Genomic DNA, 27,379 nt, shown 5'->3' with positions numbered 1-27,379 from the left:
TGCCTAAAACATTTGACTGCTAACCAGAAGACTAGAAGTTCAAACCCTCCAGCCACTCCTCGGAAGAAAGGTTGGGTTGGGCAATCTACTTCTGTAGTGATACTGCCTCAGAAACCCAAGGAGGGGTCACTATGAGTGGAGTCTGGCTTGATGGCAGTGAGTTTGGTTTTGCTTTTGGTATACACACACACACACACACACACATAGCATTTTTTGTTAAGCTTGCACACTTTTTTCACATGGTGTCTGTTGCCTGGTGGGTCCTTCTGAGATGGAGATTCATGTTGTTGCTATTGTTACGTGCCATCAGGTTGGTTTCAGTTCTCAGTGACCCTATGTACAACAGAACAGAATTCTACCTGTCCTGCACCATCTTCACAATTGTTGCTATGTTTGAGCCCATAGATGCAGCTGCTGTGTCAATCCATCTCATTGAGGATTTTCCTCTGACCTTCTACTTTACCGAGTACAATGTCCTTCTCCTGAAGTTGGTTCCTTCTGGTAATATGTCCAATGTATGAGAGTTAGGAATTAATGTGCAGGACATTTCTTATGGAGCATTCCTGGGATGAGTACTTGTGAAGGGAGAGACAGGAAGCATAATAGAGAAGCTGAGCTACAATGCAGTTTCAATGAATATTTTGGCAGAATCCATTCTTCCCTCACCACAACCTTTTCCTTAGCTTGGCAGATCTGCCTTGGCCAAAAGTTTAATTTTCTTTGGAGCTTGGCTATTCTGAAAATAATTCCTGAATCCATTCCTCAGTTTTCTCATCTGTAGAAGATGAGAATCCATCTAGCTGCTACCAAGGAAGCCTTCTGACTTCCACACTCAGCTTTTAATTATCAGTTAATCAATCTTGGATATTTTTTTTTTATCTTCTTACACAGCTTCAATTGAGTTTAGTGGCAATAACCCAGTTTTACCTGAATTTCTACTTATTTTTTTCCTTAGGAGGTCTGGTGGCATAGTGCCTAAGGCATTTGTCTGCTAACCAGAAGTTTGGCGGTTCAAACCCACCAGCCACTCCTTGGAAGGAAGATTGGGCAATCTACTTCCATATTGATACCATCTTGGAAACCCAAGAAGAGGTCCCTTTGAATCAGATTTGATTTGATGGTAGTGAGTTTGGTTTTTTTGGTTTAATTTTTTCCTTATTTCTCAAATGCCTGATATATATTATCTGCTAACTCATTTCCTTCTATTAGAATACCACTTCAGTTCACTGACTGAAAATATTTTAAAAACTGAACTGCTAACTTGTGCTGGAGTTCTCTGTGTTCCGTTTACTAGCAGTCATGGGTCATCATTTCATTTTCCTGAACTTGACTTCCAGCTATGTGTAGCACTTTACCAGTGGTGTCATTTGGGCTGTGGAAGGTGTGGAACATACTGGGTGATACCGTCAGAGGGAGTGTCACCGTCAGAGGGAGTGACACCCTCAGAGGGAGTGACACCAAATGACTGTATAAATTTTTTGTGCAGTGTTTCAGCAGAAATTTATTGGTTTTTTTTTTTTAATTAAAATATCCCTGTAGCTTGCTGTAACAAAATATTTTTTGTTAGCCCAGTTTACATGTGTCAATATACCTGCAAGTCTGCTCAATGCTAATTTACTTTTTGAATCTTCTAATGAGCTCTGATCATAGCTGTGATTGTTACTCAATTACAATGATGCTTTGAATCATGTGGTTTTATCTGCATGTGCTTCAAGCACACACTGTTGTTTCATTGCTGCTAGTGTTTTAATAGTCACTAATTCTGTCCAACATTCGGGTGTTGTAACTAAGTCATATTGTGTAATGAACTTACAGCCATAATTTTTTTTGAGAATGAAATAATAGTTGAAAGAAATGAAGGAAAAAGTTTTTTAAAAAAAGGCTTCTGCTAATAATGTTGTTATTCAATGTAGAAACATAGTACAAAATAATTTTGTTGCTAGTGTTCACATAATATAAGAAACATTACATTGAAGAAATTTACAACTATATTTATCACATATTATTCTATGATTAAAACTGATAATTAATCTTACTAAGGATTCAGTAAAGTCTGGTACAAGGAGGTCTGATGTGTGTGTAGGGGTGACACCACACTGGGTGACACAAACTCTTATGATGCCACTTTACTTTACTATTATTATTTTAATTACAGGGAAATATATTAATGGGTTTATGGCCTTAGAGAAGTTCTTTGGGACTAACTATTTTTATATTCTGTATCCATTATTTTCATTCTATGAGTTCATTCAGCCAAAGCATTCTCTGCAAATTTTGGGCCAATAAAATTGCTGGAAACTAACTCAAAAGTCAGGGGAGTAGGTTTAAGCTGAACCAAAAAAAAAAAAAAAAAAGAAAACCAAACTCATTGCCATCAAGTCGACTTGAGTCATAATGACCCTTCCTTGGGTTTCCTAGGCAGTATCTCTAAGGAAGTAGAGTGACGATTCTTCTTTCTGAGGAGTAGCTGGTGGATTTGAACCACCAGCCTTCTGGTTAGCAATCAAATGCCTTAGGCACTGCACCACCAGAACTCCTTAGGTTTAAGCTAGTAATGTCTATTTATTTAAAAATTAAGACCATTCAATAAATAGTGTTTTCATAACATAATGAGAAAATTATAAAATACTCCCATGACAACACATTTGCAATTGTCAGGATGATTCCCTGGGTGGTATCAATAGTTAAAACACCTTTTGGCTGCTAACCACAAGGTGGAGGTTTGAATTCATACAGTGACATCTTGGAATAAAGTCCTGGTGATCTACTTCAGAAATATCAGCCATTAAATATTCTATGGAACACAGTTCTACTCTGACACACATGGGGTTGCCATGAAGCAGAATTGACTTGACTGCAGTTGGTTTCCTAAATTTTATTTATGTCTCAATATTCAGTAATGATAATTACTGGTGATTGTAATGCAAATGTGGGAAACAAAGAAAAATCATCAGTAGCTGGAAAATATGGCCTTGGTGATAGAAGTAATGCCACAGATCATATGGTACAATTGCAAGACCAATGACTTATTCATTGCAAATACATTTTTTCAGCAACATAAATTGTGACTATACACTAAGACCTTTTCTGATGGAATACACAGGAATCAGAACAACTACAAGTGTGTAAAGAGGTGATGGAGAACCTCAAAATCATCAGTCAAAATAAAGCCAGGAGCTGGTTGTGAAAAGACCATCTGTTGCTCATATAAAAGTTCAGATTGATGCAAAAGACAATTAAGACAAGTTCATGGGATCCAAAATATGACTTTGATTATATCCCACCTGAATTTAAAGACTGTGAAGAATAGATTTGATGCATTGGACACCAATGACCAAAAACCAGATGAGTTGTGGAATGACATCAAGAACATTACACATGAGGAAAGCACGTGGTCATTAAAAGGACAGGAAAGGAAGAAAAGGCCAAAATGGATGTCAGAAAAGAACATAGAGTAGCTAAAGCAAATGGAAGAAATAATGAAATAAAAGAGCTGATTAGAAGATTTCAAAGGGCAGTTCACGACCACAGCGTAACGTATTATAATGAAATGTGCAAAGACCAGGAGCTACACAACCAAAAGGGAAGAACATGCTCAGTGTTTCTCAAGTGGAAAGAACTGAAGAAAAAAGTCAACCCTTGAGCTACAGTATTGAAGGATTTTGTAGGAAAAATATTGAATGATGTAGGATGTATCAAGAGAAGATGGAAGGAATACACAGAATCACTATACCAAAAAGAATTGTTTGATGTTCAACTCTTTCAGAAGACAGCACATGATCAAGAGCCAATGGTATCATAGGAATAAGTCCAAGCTTCACTGAAAGAATTGGAGAAAAAAAAGACTCTACGAATTGATGGAATACCATTGAGATGTTTCAACAAATGAATGCAATGCTAGAAATGCTTACTTGTTTATGCCAGAAAATTTGGAAGAAAATTTTGGAAGACCTGGCCAACCAACAGGATGAGATCCATATTGATGAGTATTCCAAAGAAAGGTGACCCAATAGAATGTGGAAATTATTGAACAATATAAGTAATATCACATGCAAGTAAAATTTTGCTGAAGATAATTCAAAAATAGTTGCAGCAGAATATCGACAGGGAATTTCCATAAATGCAAGCTGGATTCAGAAGAGGACATGAAGTGAAGGATGTCATTGCTGATGTCAGATGGATCTTGGCTGGAAGCAAAGAATACCAGAGAGATATTTACCTGTGTTTTATTGACTATGCAGACATTTGACTGTATGAACATAAAAATTTATGGATACCATTGTGAAGAATGGGAATTCCAGAATATTTAATTATGCTATGAGAAACCTGTACATAGACCGAGAGGCTGTTGTTTGAGCAGAACAAGGGAATACTGCATGGCTTAAAATCAGGAAGGGTGTGCATCAGGGTTGTATCCTTTCACCATACTTATTCAAGTCTGTATGCTGAGCAAATAATCTGAGAATGTGGACTATACAAACAAGAATGTGACATCAGGATTAGAGGAAGACTCATTAACAACCTGAAATATGCAGCACAATCTTGCTTGCTGAAAGTAAAGATGACCTGAAGCACTTACTGATGAAGATCAAAGACTAGTCTTCAGTATGGATTACACCTCAACAAAAAGAAAATGAAAATCTTCACCACTGGACTAATAAGCAATATCACAATGAATTGAGAAAAGATTGAAGGTTTCAGGGATTTTATTTTACTTGGATCCACAATCAATACTCAGGGGAACAGCAGTCAAGAAATCAGACGATGTATTGCACTGGGCAAATGTGCTGCAAAAGACCTTTTTAAGGTGTTAAGGAGTAAAGCTGTCACTTTGAAAACTAAGGTGTGTCTCACCCAAGCCATGGCACTTTCAGTCACCTCATTTGCATGTGAAATTTGGACAATGAGTAAGGAAGACTGAAGAAGAGTTGATGTCTTTGAATTGTAGTCTTGGCAAAGAATACTGAAAATACCATGGACTGCCAGAAGAATTAAAAAGTCTGTCCTGGAAGAAGTGCAGCCAGAATGCTCCTTGTAAGTGAGAATGGCCAGACTTCGTCTCACCTACTTTGGTCATGTTGTCAAAAGAGACTAGTCACTGTAGAAGGATAGATATCATGCTCTATGAAGTGGAGGGTCAGGGAAAAAGGGGAAGCCCCTCAGTGAGATGGGTGACACAGTGGTTGCAACAATGGGCTGAAGCACAGCAAGGATTGTGAGGCTGGTGCAGGCCCAGGCAGTGTTTTACTGTGTTGTTGACAGGGTTGCTGTGAGCAGGAGCCAAATTGACAGCACCTAACAACAGCAACCAATGGAGGTGAAGCTAAGGGCAGTAAGAGAGGCAGCCAATTACTCCTGCTTCTCTTATTTTACTAAGAAGCACTTGTCAATTCCTCTTGTATCACTGGAAGCAGCACATTAATTGCAATCAATTAAAGGCAATGACACCCTTTCTAGAATGTTGCTTGTCAGCTAAGATTATAATGATCCCGCTGTGTCTGTTTCTCTAAGTGTACTTTTCCATTAGTAGTTCTATAAATGTCACAAAGTTTTCTTTGCCTGAAGGGTACTGACGTTCTCTTTTGGGGAACAAATGCAATTGTTCATGGAAACAAAATTAAATCCATGTTAAACCAGAGCTCTACTGATGTAAATCCAGCACACTGTCTCGTTGGAGTTCATGTCTGGATATTTTGGTCTGATGGGCAAACTCTACTTACACTGATCTGATAGGATTATGTGATTTATCAGCTGTCACTATTGTTTTATCACTGAGAGATGATTCTATTATGTATATATTCTGGTGACTCTGGGACATGTAATACTAAATATTACCTCAGTAATAGAGTTTTCTATTTCTCTATTTCTAAAAATGTATCCCAATCTCCATTTATACACTGCCGAGATTTCATGTCAAATAGCTCAGTATAGGAAGCAACATGTTGAAAGCTTTCAAACATGTCAGGAAAATGTTTGTCCTCATAGAAATTCTTGAGGGAAATGGAAAATGACTACTCATCGGCCATTTTTTATTTTGTATATTATTTAAAAGTAAATTCATAACGGAGATGGAATGGCATGTACTTAGTTAAGAAAATAATTGATCCACTATAAACTTAGTAAATTATGCATCTAATTACAGTAGTATGATGGTCAGTTAACTCAGCAGAGATGATCTGCTTTTTGTGGGTCTTGGGAGAGCTGAGTGTATATTCTAGAGCGGTCACTGAAGCAAAAGCGGGATATTCTGGGTCTGTCGTGAGACCTCATCTAGGACATACCAGACCAATCAGCGAGTAAACCACTGGCAAGTGTGAGCATGACTTATGGCACCCTTCCATGTAGGGCTCTGAGTTTCCCAAAACTCAGTTATTGCTACATCATTGCCCATTTATCCTATGGGTTTTAATTTCTTTTTCAGAAGGACCTACACTGGCAATTCATGTGTTTCAGTTTAGAGGACTGTTTATAAACATTCCTGGTCCCTGAAGAATACATCAGCCTGGTCATGTTCTACTTCCTCAGGGAGAGAAAGCACAGTCAATGTCCAGGTATCTGTGAATAATGCATTTGGCTCTAACTCTCAAGGCTTCTGGAAATCTCATTTGTTTTATAAGCACTTATTATATCTGTTATAATTACATTCCCATTCATAGACAATAAATAGCAAAAGTATGAAAATGACTCATATAAGCTGTGAGCAATTAGTTAAAGAGTAATAAGTTACCACTGACTGACTCCTCCAATGAGTCAGAGAATACTCACTGAATGCATGAGATTTGCCAAGTGTTTACCATTATTACCAACAATTATTTCAAAATTTCCACTAGATCATTGAGTAGACTAGGGGCTAGATAAGGATAAACAATGGTACATCTGTGCCAGATTTCCAGGCAATTACTTTTAATTAATTCTTTTGATTGTTACTTTTCTGAAACATTCTGAGACACCATACCCTGTTCCCACCTTTGTCCCCCACCAACCTGTTCTGAATTCCTGAGACTATATGATCTTTCAGTCTGGTGTGCCTGTCCAGTTCTCTAAAGAGAAGTTTTCTGTCTGACTTACAGTGACCCTATAGGAAGGTGTAGAACTGCCCCATAGGGTTTTCAAAGCTTTAAATCTTTACAGTAGCAGACTGCCACATCTTACTCCAGCTAATGTGTTTCAAACACCAACCTTTCAGTTAGCAGCTGATCTCCTATCCACTGTACCACCAGTATGCCTAAATCAAAGTTACATAATAGAAAATAAGACACAGCAAATTAAACCAGTAAAATCACTAAATGGAAGCCTTGGGAGCTCTGGTGGCATATTTGACTGCTAACAAGAAGGCTAGAGGTTCAAACCCACCAGCCACTCATCAGAAGGAAGACTGGGCAATCTAAATGGACTCCTGCAGAGTCAACCCAGAATAATTTCTTTAATGAAGCTATTTGTTGACCTGCAATCAAGGGCACCATGGTCTAGTGGCTCTAGTGCGTTCGTTGCCTATGCAGGCCACTCTTAGAAATTTCAAAGTACTTCTGGAATGGAATTAGTAAACAGAATATTGTCCTGAGATCATGGAGTCAGCACAAAGTGTGGTGAGTTGTCTTGAGGGACGTTCATGTCATAATATTAAAGGCCTGAAGAATCATTGCTTCCCCAAAGTATATCTTTTATCTTTCAAATATAGCCCCAAATTATATGTTGTATCTTTTCATGAGCAGAAAGTTGGCTCCAGAGAACTCATCCCTCATACCCACTCCTAATCCTTGGCTAAAAATTAAACATTTGATAAACACTGCCACATTCATTAAAAATCTTAATCCACTGAAGGTCTTTACTACCTTTCTGAAGCCCAGAGCTCCTGACAGGCAACCATCTCCACACAGCAGGCTTTCCCTCCCCTCTCACTGCCTACTCCTGCCTCATTCCCTACTAGGTCCTTACCACCCTCTCCCCACCAGCATCAGGCCAAGGTGCTAGCCCAGGGGACTCATCTCTTATGCTTAACCTATACTCATTCTCCTGGCTGGTCCCCTCATACAGAAGATGAGGGGAAAAAAGTAGTCCCAGAGCCTAGGGGCTGGTGATAATGTCTTTTTGGATTGACTGTCAAAACTTGGACCATAAAAGACATGTGCTCCCCCGTTTTAGTGGGTGAAAAGAAGACAAATTAAATGCTTCTGTATGAATAATTTAGGGGGCTCTAGTGGCATTTGACTGCTAACCAGAAGGCTTGTGGTTCAAACCCACCAGCCATTCCTTGGAAGGAAGATTGGGCAATCTACTTCTGTAGAGATACCACCTCAGAAACCCAAGGAGGAGTCGCTGAGAGTCAAATCAACTCGATGGCAGTGAGTTTGATGTTTGTGTTAGTAAATGATTTGGGATGTTATACATACATGTAATTTATCAAAAGACGTATGGCAATTCTTTTATTTTTCATGATTCATATATAATGTATAGATGTCTGCAGTTGTTTAGGGGTCCTGGTAGAGCAGTGATTAAGTGCTCAGCTGCAAACTGAAAGGTCTGCCTTTCAACAACCAGCCACACCACGGAAGAAAGATGTGGCAATCTGTCCCCATAAGGATCACACCCTTGAAAACCCTATGGGTAATTCTGCTCTGTCCTATAGGGTCACTATGAGCCAGAACTGACCCCATGGCAAGGAGTTTGCTGTGGTCGTTGTTGCTACATGCTGTCTAGTGCAGTCCAGTTGATAGCAACCCTATAGGAGGCTCTATAGAGCTTCGCAGAGTGTAAATCTTCACTGGAGCAAATTGCCAGGTCTTTGATCCTTCAGAGTGACTGGTGGATTCCAGCCTTTTGGTTAGCAGATGAGCACTTACCCTTTTTGCCACCAGGGCTCCTCTATACAAGTCTAGTTATTAGAAAAGATTCCTGGGTTGAGCAAATGGTTTGCAATGGACTACTGACCCAAAGGTTGGTCATTTAAATCTGCTTAACAGTACCTCTGAAGAAAGGCCTGGTGACCTGCTTCCATTAAGATTACATCCAAGAAAACCTGATGGAGCAGGTCTACTCTGTAGCAATGGGGTTGACATAAGTCAGACTAGACTCCACAGTAACAGGTTTGGTTTTCTTTTGGTTAATTATTGGAAAAGTATAGACCAAAATAATGTCAGTCTACATAAGTGTTAAACAAACTACTCACAAATTCATAACATTAAAGCTAGTTGTAATTTAAGGAGCTCTGGTGGCATAGGGCCTAAGGTATTTGACTGCTAACCAGAAGGTTTGTGGTTCAAACCCACCAGTCATTCAGTGGAAGCAAGACTGGCAATCTACTTCTGTAAAAATTTACCACCTTGGAAACCCAGTGGGGGTTACTATGAATTGGAATTGACTCAATGGCAGTGGGTTTAGTTGTAATTTATACTTCAAAAATACAGCAGTAATGGTAAACCAAGAGAATCCCAACCTAGCACTCATAATGAATGCTAGTACATTTATTGAAGAAATCATTCTTCATGATAATATTTGGAATTCTAACTAGATAAGGGAGCTCTGGTAGTGTAGTGCCTAAGGCATTCGACTGCTAACCAGAAGGCTGGCGGTTCAAACCCACCAGCCACTCCTTGGAAGGAAGATGGGGCAATCTACGTCCATAGTGATACTGCTTCAGAAACCCAAGGAGAGGTCACTATGGGTCGGGTCTGACTCGATGACACATAACAACAAAACAACAACTAGATAAAGGCCTCTGGTAAGATTCTGTTATATTATCAAGGCTTATCAGTAGAACTTAAGTTTATATCCTTCAGTATACTTTTGCAAAATGGAGCTTATGAATAACATATTTTAATTACTTTTCTTAATATACTTAGCAGGTTGAAAGCAAACAGCTTTTAACTTTGCCTAAAAATTAAGCCTGTGCTTTGCTGTAGAAAAACTTATAGGATTTCTGATACTCTTCATTAATGCATATATATGCCTATAACTCTGTTGATTTGAAAGGAAAATGAGCAACAATAAATCAGAAATGTTTCCAAGGGACTGATGTCTGCTACTGGGGCCCTTGGCCATAGTCAGCTATGGATAAACTCTGCCGTCCAAGGTTTGCACAGCTCCCTGCTGAATAGAGAATCATTCGCAATTTGAGGGTTAGGAAACTTTCGTGTATTTGTGTCACACTTTACCTCTCAATTCTGCTTGTGATTCTGGTTAACTAAAAGTTTGGAAAATTATTTAGTTCTCAAAGGTAAATAAAAGCTGGTTTTTAAGGTGTTTTCTCAAAAGTGGATCTTGAAGAATAGTAGGGAGCTCTGGTGGCATAGTGCCTAAGGCACTTGACTGCTAACCAGAAGGCTGGTAGTTCAAACCCACCAGCCACTCCTCGGAAGGAAGATTAGGCAATCTACTTCCTAGAGATACCACCTCGGAAACCCAAGGATAGAATAATATCTTGATAAACAAAGGCCGAGTTCAAGAGCTGAGCCTGAATTCTTCTAAATCCCATTTTTATTACACTGGGGAGCAATCAGCTCAACATCATGCAGAAGTTTCACAAGGCTCATAAAATAGCCTCTCCCCCAAGCCTCTGGGAGCCAGGCCTCCAAGTATATGGGGCTAGTAATATTTTCATAGCGTGTTTGGTGTCATGTTACCATTTGTGGAAGTTCTCAGAGGTGACGCTCTTCCACTCAGTTGCAACCAATTTCACTGATCAGTAGCTTTACCCTCATAAATTTAATAATTTATTTGACAGGTGCAGGGCAGATGGATCTCAAAAAACGGTTCATTGCATTTTTATTTGTATTGGGATCCTAACATTTAGTTTGGGTATGGGATGACTCAGTAGTTACAGGATGTTTTCGCACTAGAGTGTTTATTTATTTTTTTAGTTCTTTAATTTTCATTCTGTTTTCTATAAAATGACTGCAATTCATGGAGTCCATATTCAAAAGCCATGGATATTATGTTATTAAATGTGACCAGTCCTTGGACCATAGATTTGGGCTAGTACAGCACAGGAACAGAACAGTTCTGCCTTGACATTGCTGTTGGGACATACAATAACAATCCTGAAGAAACTCGGTTGTTTTATAACTGTGTATATGTGTGTGTACACAGTTATACAGTTGTGTGTGTGTACACAGAGTTGTGTGTGTGTACACACAGTTACACATACACTCAAAAACACACATATGGAGCCAGGCCGCCTGAATCCGCATCTAAGTCCTGACACTTACTATCTGGGTACATCTTGAACATATTATCAAACCTCTTTGTGTCTCATTTTCAATCTGTAGAAAGTGATCATTCTTCCCACATTGTTTGTTCAGAGAAGCTAGATAAATAGCTTCAAAAAGTGTCAGGCATATAAAAAGCTCTCAGGGAATTTTAACTCTTATAATTGTTGTCCACACTCTCACGTAAGCTTCTGGCTATCATTTGTAATTTTTTTCTAGGAGCTCTGGTGGAGTAGTGCCTAAGGCATTTGACTGCTAACCAGAAGGTTGGCGGTTCAAACCCTTCAGTCACTCCATGGAAGGAAGACTGGGCAATCTACTTCCATAACGATTTACCACCTCAGAAACCCAATGGGGGTCACTATGAGTTGGAAGCAGCTCGATAGCAGTGAGTTTTTTTTTTTAATGGCCAGAAATTGTTCTTTGTGTTTTATTTATTTTTTGTCCTTGAATAAGTAAAATGTTCACAGGGTACAAACTCACACAGAAGTAAAGTGTATACACTGACTCTGTGCTTATCTACTATCTCATTACCTGACATTTCACATTTGCGACAACTTTGAAAAAATTCTCAGGAGGTTCCTCTGATGGCCTGAGCCCCAAGTGAGGCTACGGCTGGCTCAGAACACTCTGAGCTACTCAAAATGATATACTGGGGGTTCTGGGTTACATGAGGGATGGTAGCTAACTAGCAGGGGGATGCCTTCTCCCATTAGTCTGCAATGTCTCAGATCTGGCGACAGAGGCCATGGGTTGATAGTGGGCAACATGGGGTCACAAGCAGGCAGGGGAAGGCCAGGCAAGGTCCTGAAGGTGCTGGAGATGTTGGTGGGGGGAGGTGGGAAGAAGGGGAAAGGTAAAGGAGCCACATGGGGCTGTGGGGACATGGCAGGCAGAGGATGAGCAGAGTCCATGCCCAGGGTGGTTGCGTGAAGCACCAGATGGCAGGCAACACACAAACACCACCACCAGCCTCAGCCTCCACAGGCCCCATGGTAGTGGGAGAGGTGTGTGAGGAAGAAGGTTCGATTGCACCATATGCACCCCGAGCTGGTTGGGGATGCCTAACAGGTGGTGGGCAACTCGGGGGCACTGGTGCCAAAGATGAGGTACAGTGTCCAACCATTGCATGATGCTGAATTCCCATAATAATCTTGTCTTTGGAACCTAACCATGTGGATAAGTGAAAAGTCAGTGTATAATAAAAAGTAGATGTTCTGGTTACCTAGTACTGCCGAGGTCCAGCCTCAGCTGTGGGTCTCTGGAGGGAGAGGTGGTGTTGGCGAGATGAAGGAGACATACTCACACAAGATGAAGATGTGCCCCACATAATGAGGTGGTCGTCTTTATTTTATACTCTATTGCAGATTACAAATGACAAAGCAAAATGACAAACCCACAATTCCAGGTACATCTTGAATCAGTTCACAGCTGTGGGCTATTAACTTTCCAAAACTTATAAAACTATTATTAAACTTATAAACTAAACTTACGTCTTATGTTATCTAACTTATCTATCATTAACATTTGTTGTTGTTGTTGTTATGTGCCGTTGAATCGGCCCCGACTCATAGCGACCCCTCCTTGGGTTTCCGAGGCAGTATCACTACGGAAGTAGGATTGCCCAACCTTCCTTCCGAGGAGTGGCTGGTGGGTTTGAACCGCCAGCCGTCTGGTTAGCAGGCAAGTGTCTTAGCCACTATGCTACCAGAGCTCCCATCATGATATGAGTAAAATGTGCTAGACAATGAAGTTATCTAAGGCATGAAAAAATGGTCAGGATGAAGAAAATAACATGGGGCCAGAACGTGTGACCCGACCTTGTGGTTGGCGCCATTCTCTGAATTACCACCAGCCTGGGGATGCAGATGGGTCTACATAGTCCATCAACATATACTTGTGGCCTTTTAATTTCTTAAAGTAACTGTTCCATTTCTTGATTAGAATATATCTCTGCAGTAGTTTTACACCTAGGCCCCGATCATTTTAATCTCTCTAAGAAAGGGAGAGAGTTAAAAGGAACTCTTTTCCATCTACCCACACCATTCTTTTACCTTCTTTGTATGCCCCAGTATAAGGAAGAAGAAGGTCAAGCCATCAGGAAGGTTTAGGCTCCCCTCCCTGAAGAGGATACCAAAGTCTACCATTAATTCTATAAGCTACATTAGGAGGAGGCTTAATTGTAGGAGGCAGCCACGTAGGCCAAGGTTTCTTCCTATCAGGAGTAATCCCTTTTCTATGTTGTGCTGCAGGGGTTGGTATTGTAGGAGGTTGAGTAGCCATGAGTTCTTTCCACCAATGTGAATTTTCAATGTCTTTAGGATTCCCAGGAGAGGAATTTATTCTTTTACAGTTTGGGGGGCTAGAAGTCCAAGTTCAAAATGCCAGGCTCTAGGGGCTGTGTGAAAGCCCCTCAACCTTGGGCTTCGCTCTGCCTCCAGCTCCTGGCCCACTGACGCTGGAGGCATCTCTTCACTCAGGCAGCTGCTGGCTGCTGAGGCTAACAAGCCCAAGGTCAGCAGTTTTTCTCTTACACATATTCTTCAATATGTATTCAAATATATTTAAAAATTCCCATTAGATAACTATATTTCTATGCATAATATATCTCTGGAAGGTATCCAGGAAATGGTGTAGTGGTTACCTCTGGGCAGGCAGATGGGGGTAAAGGGATAGAGATGAGGAGAGCTACTGTGGTGGTGAAGTCTGTGTGTCAACGTGGCTGGGCCTGGTTGAATGGCTGGGCAGATAGATATAGTATTCCCCTTGAGGAGACTGGTGATCAACTCCACGGTGGTAGATTCTACTGTGAGCAGCTGAGTAGCTGCCTTTGGGATGTGGTCCGCTTCCCATATATGAAGAGAAGCCTTGGGGATAGTCTCTAGTTTATGGCACAATTGAACCCTGCAAGTGGCCGAGTCATTGTTCAGGAATGTGCCATGTTCTACAGATCCTGGGATTTTCAATGGACTTGAATCAATGGCCTGCCATGTGGATTGGTAACATCAGGACTGTGCCATTTTATCTGCTGACCTTGGGCTTGTGTGTGTAAGCTGGCTTCATGCCACGTAAGAAATGAAGATGAATACTCCAAAACAACTTGGGACTTTTGACATGAAATGGTGGCTGTGTTAAGGTGTGAGACTAAAACGCAACTCTGAATAAAAAGTGACCTCTACATCAGGAATATAGCCTGTCATTCTTGTAACTCTCCATTGTATGCTGAGAAAATTACTTGGTAAACAATTTTCAGAGAATAATGTAATTTTGCTTGTTAAGGGTTTTGGTTTATGCCCAGAGAGCTAGGTCCCAAACAATCCTCAGAGCAGATGCTAACTCAAAATAAATTTAGAATTATGCATGTCCTCCCTGCAGTCATGCAAGGAGGGTCTCATGATTGTTTTGAGGCCACATGCACCCAATTTAATAAGTACTTTTTAAATTAAAAAAAAAAAAAGAAATATATTTAATTTGCTATCAATCAGATGTACCCTCATCCAATTTTGTAACTTATCTAAATGTCTAATCACTAAATTTACTAAAGTTTCTTGGAACAAATTACCTGTCAACCAATCACTGATTTTTTTTTACCGAAATTCCTTGTATTTTCTTATTAAAACTCCTTGAATTTTATCCTCCTTGCATCAGTTTGCTCTGAAATATCTGGACCTTGTGATTCCCAATTTGCAAATTGCCTTTTCTTTCAAAAGAAAAAAAGGAAAAAAAAAAAAAAAACCTCTTTACTTTTAATTTTAACCAGATTCTCATTTTGCTCGACAATGGGAAAGACCTGACAGTCTGATCCTGTAAATATTTCAGTTTAGAAAACCCATGGGGTAGTTCTACTCTGTCCTACAAGGTCACTATGAGTCAGTCGACTCAGTAGTGCACGACTGCATCAAAGTTCACTCAGATTAGGTGGGAGAGCTGAATTTGAACTCTGTGCACTTAAAACTCAAGAAAGTAGAAAATAGAAAACTAAATATCTTAGGTTTCTTTCTTTGAAACACTTGTTACATCTTCCCTCTGATTAACCTTCCGCTTTAAATGCCACATACTTGGCCTGGGAGAAATAGACCCCATCTGGAATCTTCACACAGCTTCTACTTCAGTCCTCTACAACCTTTCCAGAATTCCACCTTTACGAAGCCTCTTGTTTGCTCATAAAGCCTTAGTGACTCCTTGCGGTCTGTAGGATCTAGTACAAAGCCCACATCCCAGCTCTCAAAACTCTGTGACCTAGCTTCATCTAATTGTCCAGTCTTATTTCCCATTGTGCGCCTAGGCAGGGCATGATACAGAGAAGCCTTTAATAAATACCTGAGCAACTAAAGCTTAGATAAGCTTAAGAAGTACATACTCGATACACCAGAATAAACAAACAAAAATGCCTTAATATTTTCCTTTAGGTTGCAGGATGGGGAATCTGACAGGTGATTTCGAGTAATGTGAAATAAAGTTTCTGGGTTCTACAGTAAATGGCTTCTTTGGAACTGCAGACTGTTCCTTGAATACTTGTGGATGTGAATAGGAAGCTACACAAGCTGGTTGGCCTTCTGAGACCTGGTGTTTATAACCCAGAGTCTGTATTCCTAGGTATGTCTGGACAGTTCTCCATGTTCTTTGTTAGCATGTGTTCCCATATTTCTTCACCTGCCTCATGTGTTTTCTAGCTGTCATTTGCTACTACAAGGTGCTGAATTATAATTAACATTTCCATTCTCATAAGGGTATAATCTTTGAATTTGTTTTAATATCAGGGCATAAGTAGGAAATCTTTAGTCAGGCGGAAGTGGGTGCTGACTTCTTTTCTCTGTCCACATATGATGCTTTCTTGGGATTTTGTTTGCACAAATCTATGGGATCCCTTTGGACTGAGTTCCCTCCCATCTTGCATAACTCATCAAATAGCAACTCAGCTGTCTTAGTTGTTCAGGGAAAACCCTGGGCCTCCTTAACTCCCTTCTTTCTCATCCTACATCCATCTCTCAGCAAATCTCATCAGCTGTACCTTTTCAATAGTTCCACATGCCAATATTTCTCACGAGCTCCACCCTAGTCCAATTTACCACCATCTCTTATTTGAATGGTTGCAGTAGTTTCCAAACTGCTTTCTCTGTGGCTTGGACCATCCATCCCTGCATAGTTAATAGCCTTTTAATATAGTGAATTAGATAATTTCCTTCTTTTATCCTAAATTTCCAGGGGAGCTCCATCCCCTTAGTTTCGTGGTGAACACGTATGCTGAGACCAACAGATTTGAGAAAGAGGGGGTAAGTGTCTCCTGTGACCCTCTTCTTCTTCTTCTTCTTTTTTTTTTGGCAGATAAAGGTCAATAGAAGAGATTAAGGAGCTCAGGTGACATAATGGTTAAGTGCTCAGCCGCTAAGTGAAAGGATGGTAGTTCAAACCCACCAGCTGGTCCCTGGCAGGTGGGAAAGACCTAGCAGTCTGCTCCCATGAAGACTACAGCCTAGAAAACCCTGTGGGGCAGTTCTCTCTGTCATAGCGTGTCTATGAAATGGAAATCAATGTGAAGGCACACAATAGAAAAGGGAAAAACAATCTCACTGCCTTGGAGTAGGATCCGACTCATAGAGACCCCTCCTTGGTTTTCCGAGGCACTGCTAACCAGAAGGTTGGAGGTTCAAACCCATTAGCCACTCCTGGGAAAGAAGATAGGACAATCTACTTCGGTAGTGATATCGCCTCAGAAACCCAAGGAGGGGTCGTTGAGTCGGATCCGACTCCACAGTAGTGAGTTTGGTTTGGTTTTATTACTATGGAAGTATATTGCCCAACCTTCCCTCCAAGGAGTGGCTTGTGGGTTTGAACCATCAGCCTTCTGGTTAGCAGTCAAATGCCTTAGGCACTATGCCACCAGAGCTCTCAAAAAAAGGATTAGGAAGCTATCATTTCACCCTATAGCCACTAGATAGCACTGTGGCACCGTGCACATTTCTATCTATCTCACTGGTCCACCGTCTGTGGCACAAGTAGCGCAGTTATTTTAAGCTGAAACTTCTTTCTGCTGCCTGGACTAAAATCGACAGAATTCCCTGTTCTTTTTCTTTCTATCTTCTTTTTTATTAAGGGAACAGACTGTAGCTTAAAAAATGAAGTGGAAAAATTCTGAAGGTACTACATTTTCTCAGAGGAACAGTTTGAAACATCTACTGTTTGAGATTGTGGCATAACCAGGAATTTAGGTCCTGAAGTTGAAGAGTGGAGACAGGGTGGGGCTGGGTGGGGGTGGGAGAAGCATCCATCTCCCGGGCCTGAGCTTCTGTGGGTGGTGCGAACAGTTTGTACCCACTACTAACTGAGAGCTTGGTGGTTCTGAAGCCACCTGGCAGGATCACAAAAGAAAGGACTGGGGAGCTACTGCTGTTGAGATTGTTGTTATGTGCCCTCGAGTCGGACGGACTCATAACCACCCCTCCTTGGGTTTCCGAGGCAGTATCACTACCGACTCATAACCACCCCTCCTTGGGTTTCCGAGGCAGTATCACTACCGACTCATAACCCACCCCTCCTTGGGTTTCCGAGGCAGTATCACTACGGAAGTACACTGCCCCATCTTCCTTCCGGGGAGTGGCTGGTGGGTTTGAAGCGTCAGCCTTCTGGTTAGCAGTCAAGTGCCTTAGCCACTATGCTACCGGAGCCCTCAGTTTTACTCTGTAACATGTAAAGTTGCCATGAATCTTAATCGACTGGACGGCAAAAGGGTTTTTTTGGTTTTGTTTTTTGTTCCCCCGCACAAAGATGGGAAATGTCTGTCTAGAGGCCTTGGCGCTTGAGAAAAGAGTCCAACACGAAAGTTTATCCAAATTCGTACCTTCACAAAATGCCTTCTTTCTTTTGAAACTGAGCTTTTGCGTATTCAGAAGCGAGGGGTTGTCATTTGGTCTGAGGGGAGCAGGTGTGGGGTGGCCGTGATGAGAGCAGGTTTGGCGAACAGGCTCTTTGATGTGGAGGTGAGCTTTTTCTACATTTTGGGGGGAGGCTCCTTGCACAGCCTCAAGAATCAGGATGATAGAACAAAGTAGGGGGTCCCCTCGGCCTCACTGGAGTTGGCACTTCTTCAAGCTGGGTCCCAGGAGGAGCCAACTCTCTGAAACGCACAGCCTGCACCGTGGGAGGCAGCCCCCTTTCTGACAGGAGCCCCGGGACTGCCTGGGATGATGCACGCCCAGGTGACTGTGACCAACGACTGTGCTCCGCTTAGGGAGGACCTTCAGGGCAGTCTGAGAGCCTGCGTGCCCCACCCTGAGGTGGAGGTGAGAGCAGTGTAGGCCTCTGAGTCTGCCCGTGCACAGCTGCCACGTAAGAAGGAGCTTTCTGGTGGGCCACGAGGGCTCCAAACGATGAACCATGCCCAGTGAGTACGTCCAGGACGGGAGACACTGAGATGTTAGTTATGTGGTCATCAGGTAATCAGGATAGAAGCAGTCACAGGAGTCCTAGCTTCAGTTTTTTACCTTTCTGTAGTTTCTTATGGAGGCTAGAGGCTTCAGAGAATTCCCTCTAGGCTGAGTAAAAAGAAAGTGTGGGGTCTCTTAAAAAAATTAAGAATTTCAAAACTGTGAGAGCAGAATATTAAAGTAAAACAAAAAACAAAAAACAAAAAAAAAAACAAAACTCACTGCTGTCAAGTTGGATCTGACTCTGGGTTTCCGAGGGGGTATCTCTATGGAAGTAGATTGCCCAATCTTCCTTCCAGGGGTGGCTGGTGGGTTTGAACCATCAGCCTTCTGGTTAGCAGTCAAATGCCTTAGGCACTAAGCCACCAGAATATTCCCACTGCCACCCAGTTGGATCCGACTCATAGAGACCCCTCCTTGGGTTTCTGAGGGGGTATCACTCTGGAAGTAGATTGCCCAACCGTCCTTCTGAGGAGTGGCTGGTGGGTTTGAACCGCCAACCTTCTGGTTAGCAGTAAATGCCTAAAGCACTATGCCACCAGAGCTCCTGAATATTGTGCTAGGGGGGTCCTTTTAAGAACATGGCCCTGTGTGACTGCTGAGTCTTGCCTATAGCCATTCATGCCTCTGGGTGTCCCCCTTTTTCCATATCAAATGAGGGTCTAATTTAGCCTCATCTCTATCCTACTTTCTTAAGCTCTGGGGACATTGGTGGTTGTTCTTTATCTTGGATTTCTAAACCAACCTATGAAAAGAGCTGCTAACTTTGTAGAAACCATGCTCCTGTACCCACTTTTTCACTCATGTTAATTTAATATCTGCTTTGGTATTTTCCAAAGGAGCATCCTTAGAATTATTTTGAAGCCAATGAAGGGACCGTTTCCATGTTATTCTGAAAGATGCTTCTGTGGAGGAGAATCCTCGCTGGAATGGCTGGTAAGAGGCCCCAGTTGACCTCATACATTAGGAGAGATAGGCTCTGAAGCCATCTGAAAGCTAACCTGTTTTTGATAACATGTGGGCATTTGGCTCCTTTTAATAGAAGAGAAAGATGTTAGGTTTCAAAAATGATTTTTATGTTTTGGTCTAAAATTTTCCAAATTATTTTCCTTCATCCTTTTGAAAGAAATTAAGTGAACTGTCTGCCAATTGATTGACTATTGTTTGAGAACCCTGGGTAGTGCAAGCTATTTGTGATCAGCACCTAACTGAAAGGTTGGCAGTTCAAACCCACCTGGAGGCCTCATGGGAGAAAGACCTGACCATCTTCTTCTATACAGATTATGCAAGGTAGGAAACCCTGTGGGGCAGTTCAGCTCTGTCATGTGGGGTCACTATCTACGGGACCTAATAGACTCTGCTGCACCCAACAACAAGCTTCCTGAACTGTGAAAAATAAATTTCTGGTCTTTCAAACCATCCACTTGTGGTACAATCACACTAGATGACTAAGATATGAACCCAAACTCTTTCCTACTGACTCTAGAAATTACATTTTTCAGGAGAGATAATATTCACCTTGATGGTCAAGCAGACCCAAAGTAGAACAATATGAAGTAATGTGCTCATTCAATGGGTGATTTATGAGGGAGAAGCTTACATCATTAATTTGTCTTGACATTTGTTAGTATGCCATTTATCCCGCAGAGGGCTGGCAACACGTTGTGTAGTTTACAAAGCCAATTTGTACCTAAGGTGAATTTCCAAATGCACAAGGACTGCATTTACTTGAAGACACAAGAGGTAAACATTTCCGCAGGCCTGTGTGTAAAGAGACAATCATGCTAGCTATTTGGCATCTTGTGGAGAAAACACTCTGGGTTTGGATCGCATATTTCACTTTGTAGCCAGAGTGCATGTGCGCTCTGTAGGCATAGCTTAATGCCCTTGAGCTGGACTGAGAGAAGGAAAATCATTGTCTTCATACTTGGCCCTGGGCCATTTTGATTCCTAAACAAATATTGAAATTCTGGAAATTCTCTCTGTCAGGTGAATGTAGACATGGGGAGCAGGTACTGACCGTTTTGGGAATTCAAATAGATTGTTCTAGAAATATATCAACTGTTTGGAGTCCAACACGTTTAAAAAATTTTTGAATTTATATTTAGAGGCAGAAAAGAATGTGTGTGACTAAAAACAAATGACATGAATTGTTTTGCTTACATGGAAGCAAATCTGTTAGTCACCTCCCAGCTGTTCAACTTTATCTAAATTATTTCTTCTCTGAAAGAACTTTATCTAAATTATTTCTTCAGTCTCTTTACCTAAAAAAAAATAGAAGGGAAGCCCATAACTTCTCTGGTGGTTGTGACAGTTAACTGTAGTCATGTATCCGCAAGAACTGAATGTCTAATACAGGATAAGCACTCAATCCGTGTCAGTTTCTAACCAGACCAGGAGCAATTTGTTAGCGATGAGGCCCATGGCTGTTTAGACTTCGGTCCTTGGTTTGAATATATGTAATATCCTGAATATGGATTTTTGGCTATGTTTTGTAAGAGCTTGGTGTAAATTAGGGACTAAAGGGGAATAGTTTCTAAATTACAGTTACCAGAGTAAATTCTTAGGCTTTGGAGCAAACAGAGGCAGACCTTGTTTCTTAGTCATGGACTATGGTACTTAACAGCCCTGTGTCCATGGAGGGCTAGGAGAAGTTGCATATTTTGAAGCTTACAACTCTTTACAGCATTTCCCTTTCCCGTGGTGAAGGGAAGACAAATGGCCTTTGCGTCTCCTTGTATCTCTTACTACATTCTAGTATTCTAGAGCCATGACTTCAGAAGGAGGAGGGTCTTGACAGCCAGAACATTTACCCTTCGCACCAAAACTTACCAGTCTGAGTTATGTCATCTCAGGAATGCTAGTTGCTGGTTAACTATTATGACTAATTTCAGCTAAGGTGAACATGGCTGATAGTGTTTAAATATGTGACCTCTCTCAAAGAATATTTGTTCAACTTGCAGAATCTTCAAGTGAAAGAAATTAATATTGTGGAAATATTTAGCCCTATATCAAGAGAAGTTAGGTAAATGTTTTTAGGTAGGACGACTTAAAAAAAAAAAAAATAACAAAACTCACTGCCATCAAGTTGAGTCAAATACCTTAGGTAGCTATTTCACCAGAGCTAGGAGAACTTAAGTAACAACTTTCAAATTATATATAAGACTATGTTACGGATAATATATCTATCCATATAATTTGGACAAATGGATTATTATAAACCAAAGTGTAAGTATGTTTCACCATAAAGTCATTCAATGACACTAAACTTATTTTAGGTAGATTGATTTTATCTCAAATCCAAGTCACCTCCAACTTCACTCCTGAGGATTTCTTATGAGACGGAGTGAATCAAAAATCTCTTTCCCAACCATAGCTTTATTGAGAAGGATGACACATCTGGCTTGCCTGAAGTGTCCTTTTATATGTAGCAAACTTAAAACAAATAGAATGGTGATGTGGGAAAAGAGAAGGAAGAATGAGTCACATATATTTTTAGGTTTGCTTGCATTCTTGTATCTATAGACTTTCTTCCTGCTGAGTTTCATCTTCAGATCTGATTTGTATGTCATTCAACAAAAGGGTGACATGAGAAAAGTAATTACCAATAAACCCAAACCAAATCCAGTGCCATTGACTTGATTCCAACTCATGGCTACCCCCACTGGGTTTCCATGGCAGTAAATCTTTACAGAAGTAGATTGGCTCATCTTCCTTCCATGGAGCCATTGGTGGATTTGAACTACCAATCTCCAGTTAGCAGTCAAATGCCTTAGGCACTTCACCACCAGAGCTCCTTAATTACCAGTAGTAGAGGAGGAAAAAATATAAAAAGGTTCAGAGTGATTTTATTTAATGGACAGTATTTATTTATATACTTAATGTAGGACCATTTCAAATTTATAATGAATCTGATATCTGGTTGTTAGGAGCTCTGGTAGCATAGTGGCTAAAGCACTTGACTGCTAACCAGAAGGCTGGTGGTTCAAACCCACCAGCCACTCCTCGGAAGGAAGGTTGGGCAATCCTACTTCCGTAGTGATACTGCCTCGGAAACCCAAGGAGGGTTCGCTATGAGTCGGGGCTGATTCGACGGCACACAACAACAACAACAACATCTGGTTGTTATTTTCCTCTACTCTGGTGCGGTAGTGCCTAAGCCATTTGACTGCTAACCAGAAGGCTGGCAGTTCAAAACCACCAGCTACTCCCTGGAAGAAAGGTCGGCAATCTACTTCCATAGTGACACTGCCTTGGAAACCCAAGGAGGGGTCGCTATGAGTCAGATCTGACTCAACTCAATGGCAGTGAGTTGTGTTGCTTTTTTGCATTATTGTAAAAAGGTTTCAATCATATTTAAAAATTAAATTGAAGATAAACCTGTACTCTGTGTTAAATTTTATAAAGCAATTGCAATAGCGAAGTGACAGGATAATTTTTGATTCGCCACAAAATATGTAGGGTTGCTAATAGAAGAGCACATGGTAAATAAAGTCTGTGATAGAACACTTCATTTTTTACATATGGCTTGTGGAGATCTGAAATGCTCGAGTGGCCAAAGTGTCATTGAGCTTTGAATGTTTTTTCGCTTCTCTGGGACCATCTCGTTTCTGTAGTATTGTTGTCCATTAGTGGCATGTGTTTTAATTTTTACCTTTTCTGTTTTTGAAATGGTAAGAATTTATTTCTGGATGAGGAAATCAAGTGATATGGAAGCAAAATCAGCTTTTAAAAGGCATACAGCTTGTCTGCCTATTTCTCATGAGCTGAGGGGTCTTTGAGAAAGGTGCAAAATTCTACAGATTAATGTCTGATTCCATTACAATTGAAAGACTGACTCTGGAGTTACTGAACCCAATTGAGATGGCCCTACATATCCAACGGACCATCCGTGTCATGGTAGGAAGTTTTAAAATAAGAAATTACGTCTTTTATTATTAGCAAAACTGTGCTGAGATACCAGTAGAATACTCAGTGGAATCTGATTTTTTTTTTCCCCACACACAGGAAGGGCAGTTTTAACCGGCAGCCCTATTCATGCCCAGGAAACTGGTTTGCTAATTTTGGATTCTAGATTTTTTTTCTGTTTGATCTGCCTGCCAGAGCTCTCACAGCACTAGTTTTCCTACTATTGGGAAACGCTGGCAGATGGATCATAACAATAGACTTCCTTTTTTTGTTTTGGTCTCTTCAAATTCTTAACTCACTCCACACAAGACTTCTGTGAGAAGCAAGTTTCTCTGCCTGAAGATTTTCCTACCATTATAGTCTTCAAACGGTGATAAACCAAAAGTGCACCTGACACAAGCCACAGTATTTCCAATCATCTTATAAGCTTGTGAAAGTTGGACGTTGAATAAGGAAGACTGAGGAAGGATTGATGCATTTTAATTATAGTGTTGGTGAATAATACTGAATAAATCATGGACTGCCAGAAGAATGAACAAATGTGTTTTGCAAGAAGTACAGCCACGATACTCCATAGAAGCGAGAGAGTTTGACTCACATACTTTGGATATGCTGTCCCTGCAAATACATTACGGTTGATAAAGTAGAGAGTCAGGGACAAAGAGGAGGACCCTCAATGAGATAGACTAACACAGTGGCAACAGCAGTGGGCTCACACATAGCAATGCCTGTGAGGCTGGTGCAGGGCTGGGCAGTATTTCATTCTGTGTAGTATGACTCAGAACTCACTGATGACACCTAACAACAACAAACACAATAATTTGTAGCCGGGCAAGAATCATCCAATTAAATCAACAACTCCTTATTTTGGATCCCTTTCAAAATGAATAAATTATCAATTTAAAATTGTGTTTGACTGAAGAGAAATTATGCTTCAGTACTTTATTTGTAAACATTAATGAAATAGATTGTTATAATATAATCTAACTTCGCATGATATACTTATGTGCTCTTAATGAATATAAGTAATAATTTATTATTTGAGGCCTAAAATCAATGAGCTACATATTTTGTTACACATTACTACTGACTATCTGACTATGAAAATCACATTGTAACATTAATATATCTTGTTTATTTCATTATTTCCTGGCATGAATGCAAAATTATTTTTCTTAACCATCTGCTCAATAAGAAAGACAAACTTTTGCTGATAGGATTGAGTCCTTAACTTTACCATAAAATTGCTTTATAAATATTCAGTTGTAGACTTCCTACTTGTACAAAAAGGAGCTCTGGTTGTATAGTGGTTGAAGCATTCGGTTGCTAACCAAAAGGTCATAAGTGTGACCTCCACCCCTCTGCGGGGAATAGATTCTGCAGAATTCCAGAAGTGAGGTAGTATCTACCCATCACACTTCTCCGTTTCCTCTGCCACTGACTTCTCCACATTCTCCTAACAAGCTTCTGCCATATTAAGCATCAGAGTAACTGATTTGTATGGTTACCCTAAACCACTAAGAACATGTGTTCCACTCATCTAATTTTTTTCTTGCGTTAAAGGACTTATCCTTTCAGAGGGACTCTGTGTAGGCACTTTCCTGGGAACTTTATAAGTCTGGCATAGCTAAAGATGTGAATAAAGGTATTTCTTGGTCCTTTTCTCCTCTGCTTTCACTTTTATGTTGATAAATAGAGAAATGAACAAGTTAATGTATTAGAAATTATAGAAAAATATCTTATTAGATTGCTAACCAGAAGGCTGGTGGTTCAAACCCACCAGCCACTCCTCAGAAGGAAGATTGGGCAATCTACTTCTGTAGTGATACCACCTCAGAAACCCAAGGAAAGGTCACTATAAGTTGGATACGACTGGATGGCAGTGGTTTTTTTTTTTTTTTTTTGTATTAAAATAATTATGGATTCTTCTTAGTATATAAAAACATTAGCAAAAAAAAAAAAAAAAAGAAAACCTCACTGCCCTGGAGTTGATTTCGACTCATAGCAACCCCTGTTGGGTTTGTGAGGAGGTATCTCTATGGAAGTAGATTGCTCAACCGTCCTTCCGAGATTTCTGCAGTGAATTATTGGACCCAGGAGAGAGGTTGTGGGTGCTTTGGGAGGAACGGTTGGTGAAGGAGCTGTAGGGAGGCAGCATGTCTGGCCTTGCAGGAATAGGCCTTGGGTTACTGATGGTGATTCTGTCTACCTCTTGTGGGGTTAGAGGAAGTCAGAAGATGTGGCCTCCTTGTCTTTTTTGCAGTGGGGGAATGGGGGAATCTACTTCAGTAAAGATTTACAGCCTTGGAAACCCAATGGGGGTCGCTATGAGTCTGAATTGATTGATGGCAGGGAGTTTGCGTGTGTGTGTGTGTGTGCTTGCTGATGTTCACTTTCTCTTATTTGGTGCCTTTAATAACTTTCTATGATTTTATTAAATCTGGTCATCTAGTCTCTGGTTTTATTAGTCTTTTTTAAGTTTCTTGATCATGCAGCTTTGACTCTAACATTATTAAAGTTTACTTAAAGTATGCAGAAAAAGGATATCTGCTTAGTTTTAACAAAAAGAGCCATATCTACTTAGAGCCAATGTAGAAAATTATTCTGAAGAAACAACAACAAAAAAGCTTTAATCTACTTTTTTTTGGGGGGGGGAAGTGTCACCTGTCAATTACGTATTAAGTTAGAATTTCATATCTAAAGTGCACATGTAATATCAAAGTTCTGAATGAAAATAATTTCTTATTAACATGTAAGCAAGATTTCCTTCTAATCCTGTCACTGTGAGAGGCAGAAACAAAAGGGGTTCAATAAGTACCTCCTCACTGAAGGTCATGCCCCTAACAGAGCCTTTAATTAGCATGTAGGACATTTCATGATTTGAAAAAGCTCTGCTGAAGGCCTTTTTTTTTTTTTGGCCAGTTTACTTATGTGGGTGAAAGAAAGCAGCAAACAACTTGAGGCAGAGCCTTAATTCACACTTACTTTTTCTTATATGTTGTTGTATGCCACAGAGTTGATTCTGACTCCCATCGACCCTGTAGGACAGAGTAGAACTGCCTCCTAAGGTTTCCTAGGCTGACGTCTTCATGAGAGCAGATCCCCACATCTTTTCTCCCCCAGAGCAGCTGGTGGGTTCGAACTGCCAAGCTCTTAACCACTGCAACACCAGGACTCCATTCTTATAACATGTTGTTCACAATTTCTGCTCATAACAAAGTGCTTATAGTTGTCCTGGGAGATAGATATAAGAGGACTGAACATTTTTATAAAGGTGAAGCAAATATTGGAAATTGGATAATAATAAAAGTTTTGAGTCATTTCATTAGGCTTCGGCTCATGAACTACAACACATATATTGGGGATTATAAGTAGTGACTTTAAAGTTCAGGGCCATTAAGTGTCATTTGCTAAACTTTACTATGACAGTATGGCACAATTTCCTCTTCTTTACAATTTTTCTTGGTTTGCTCAAGGTTGACTTCGCTGTTCTCAGTATTATTTGTAGGGTTCTGAAATCTGTCGTATGTATGGCATTTCATAAGCAGTATTCCACAGAGCCTGAAATCCAATCATGCCTTTAAATTAAGTCCTTTTCTATTGAATACACAATTTAATAAACAGTTGCTATTTTGGACTAGGATAAAAGCTGGGAAAAGGCCTATTATTTCACAAGTAGGAATTTATCTCATTGCCTAAAGAATAAACATTTATACATTCACAGATGTTCAGAGACAGAAGACCTGGCACAGTTTTGTTAATAAGTACCTGTTTGATATTAGGCAAGGCTGTGACCTCACTGGCGTAATGATTAATCTCTCTCTCTCTTTTTTTTTTTTTTTT

This window comes from Orycteropus afer, unplaced genomic scaffold (genome assembly GCF_000298275.1).
Source record: "Orycteropus afer afer isolate SDZICR_OR568_19922 unplaced genomic scaffold, OryAfe1.0 scaffold00118, whole genome shotgun sequence".
Classification (NCBI taxonomy): domain Eukaryota; kingdom Metazoa; phylum Chordata; class Mammalia; order Tubulidentata; family Orycteropodidae; genus Orycteropus; species Orycteropus afer.
This window is presented reverse-complemented; position numbering follows the sequence as displayed.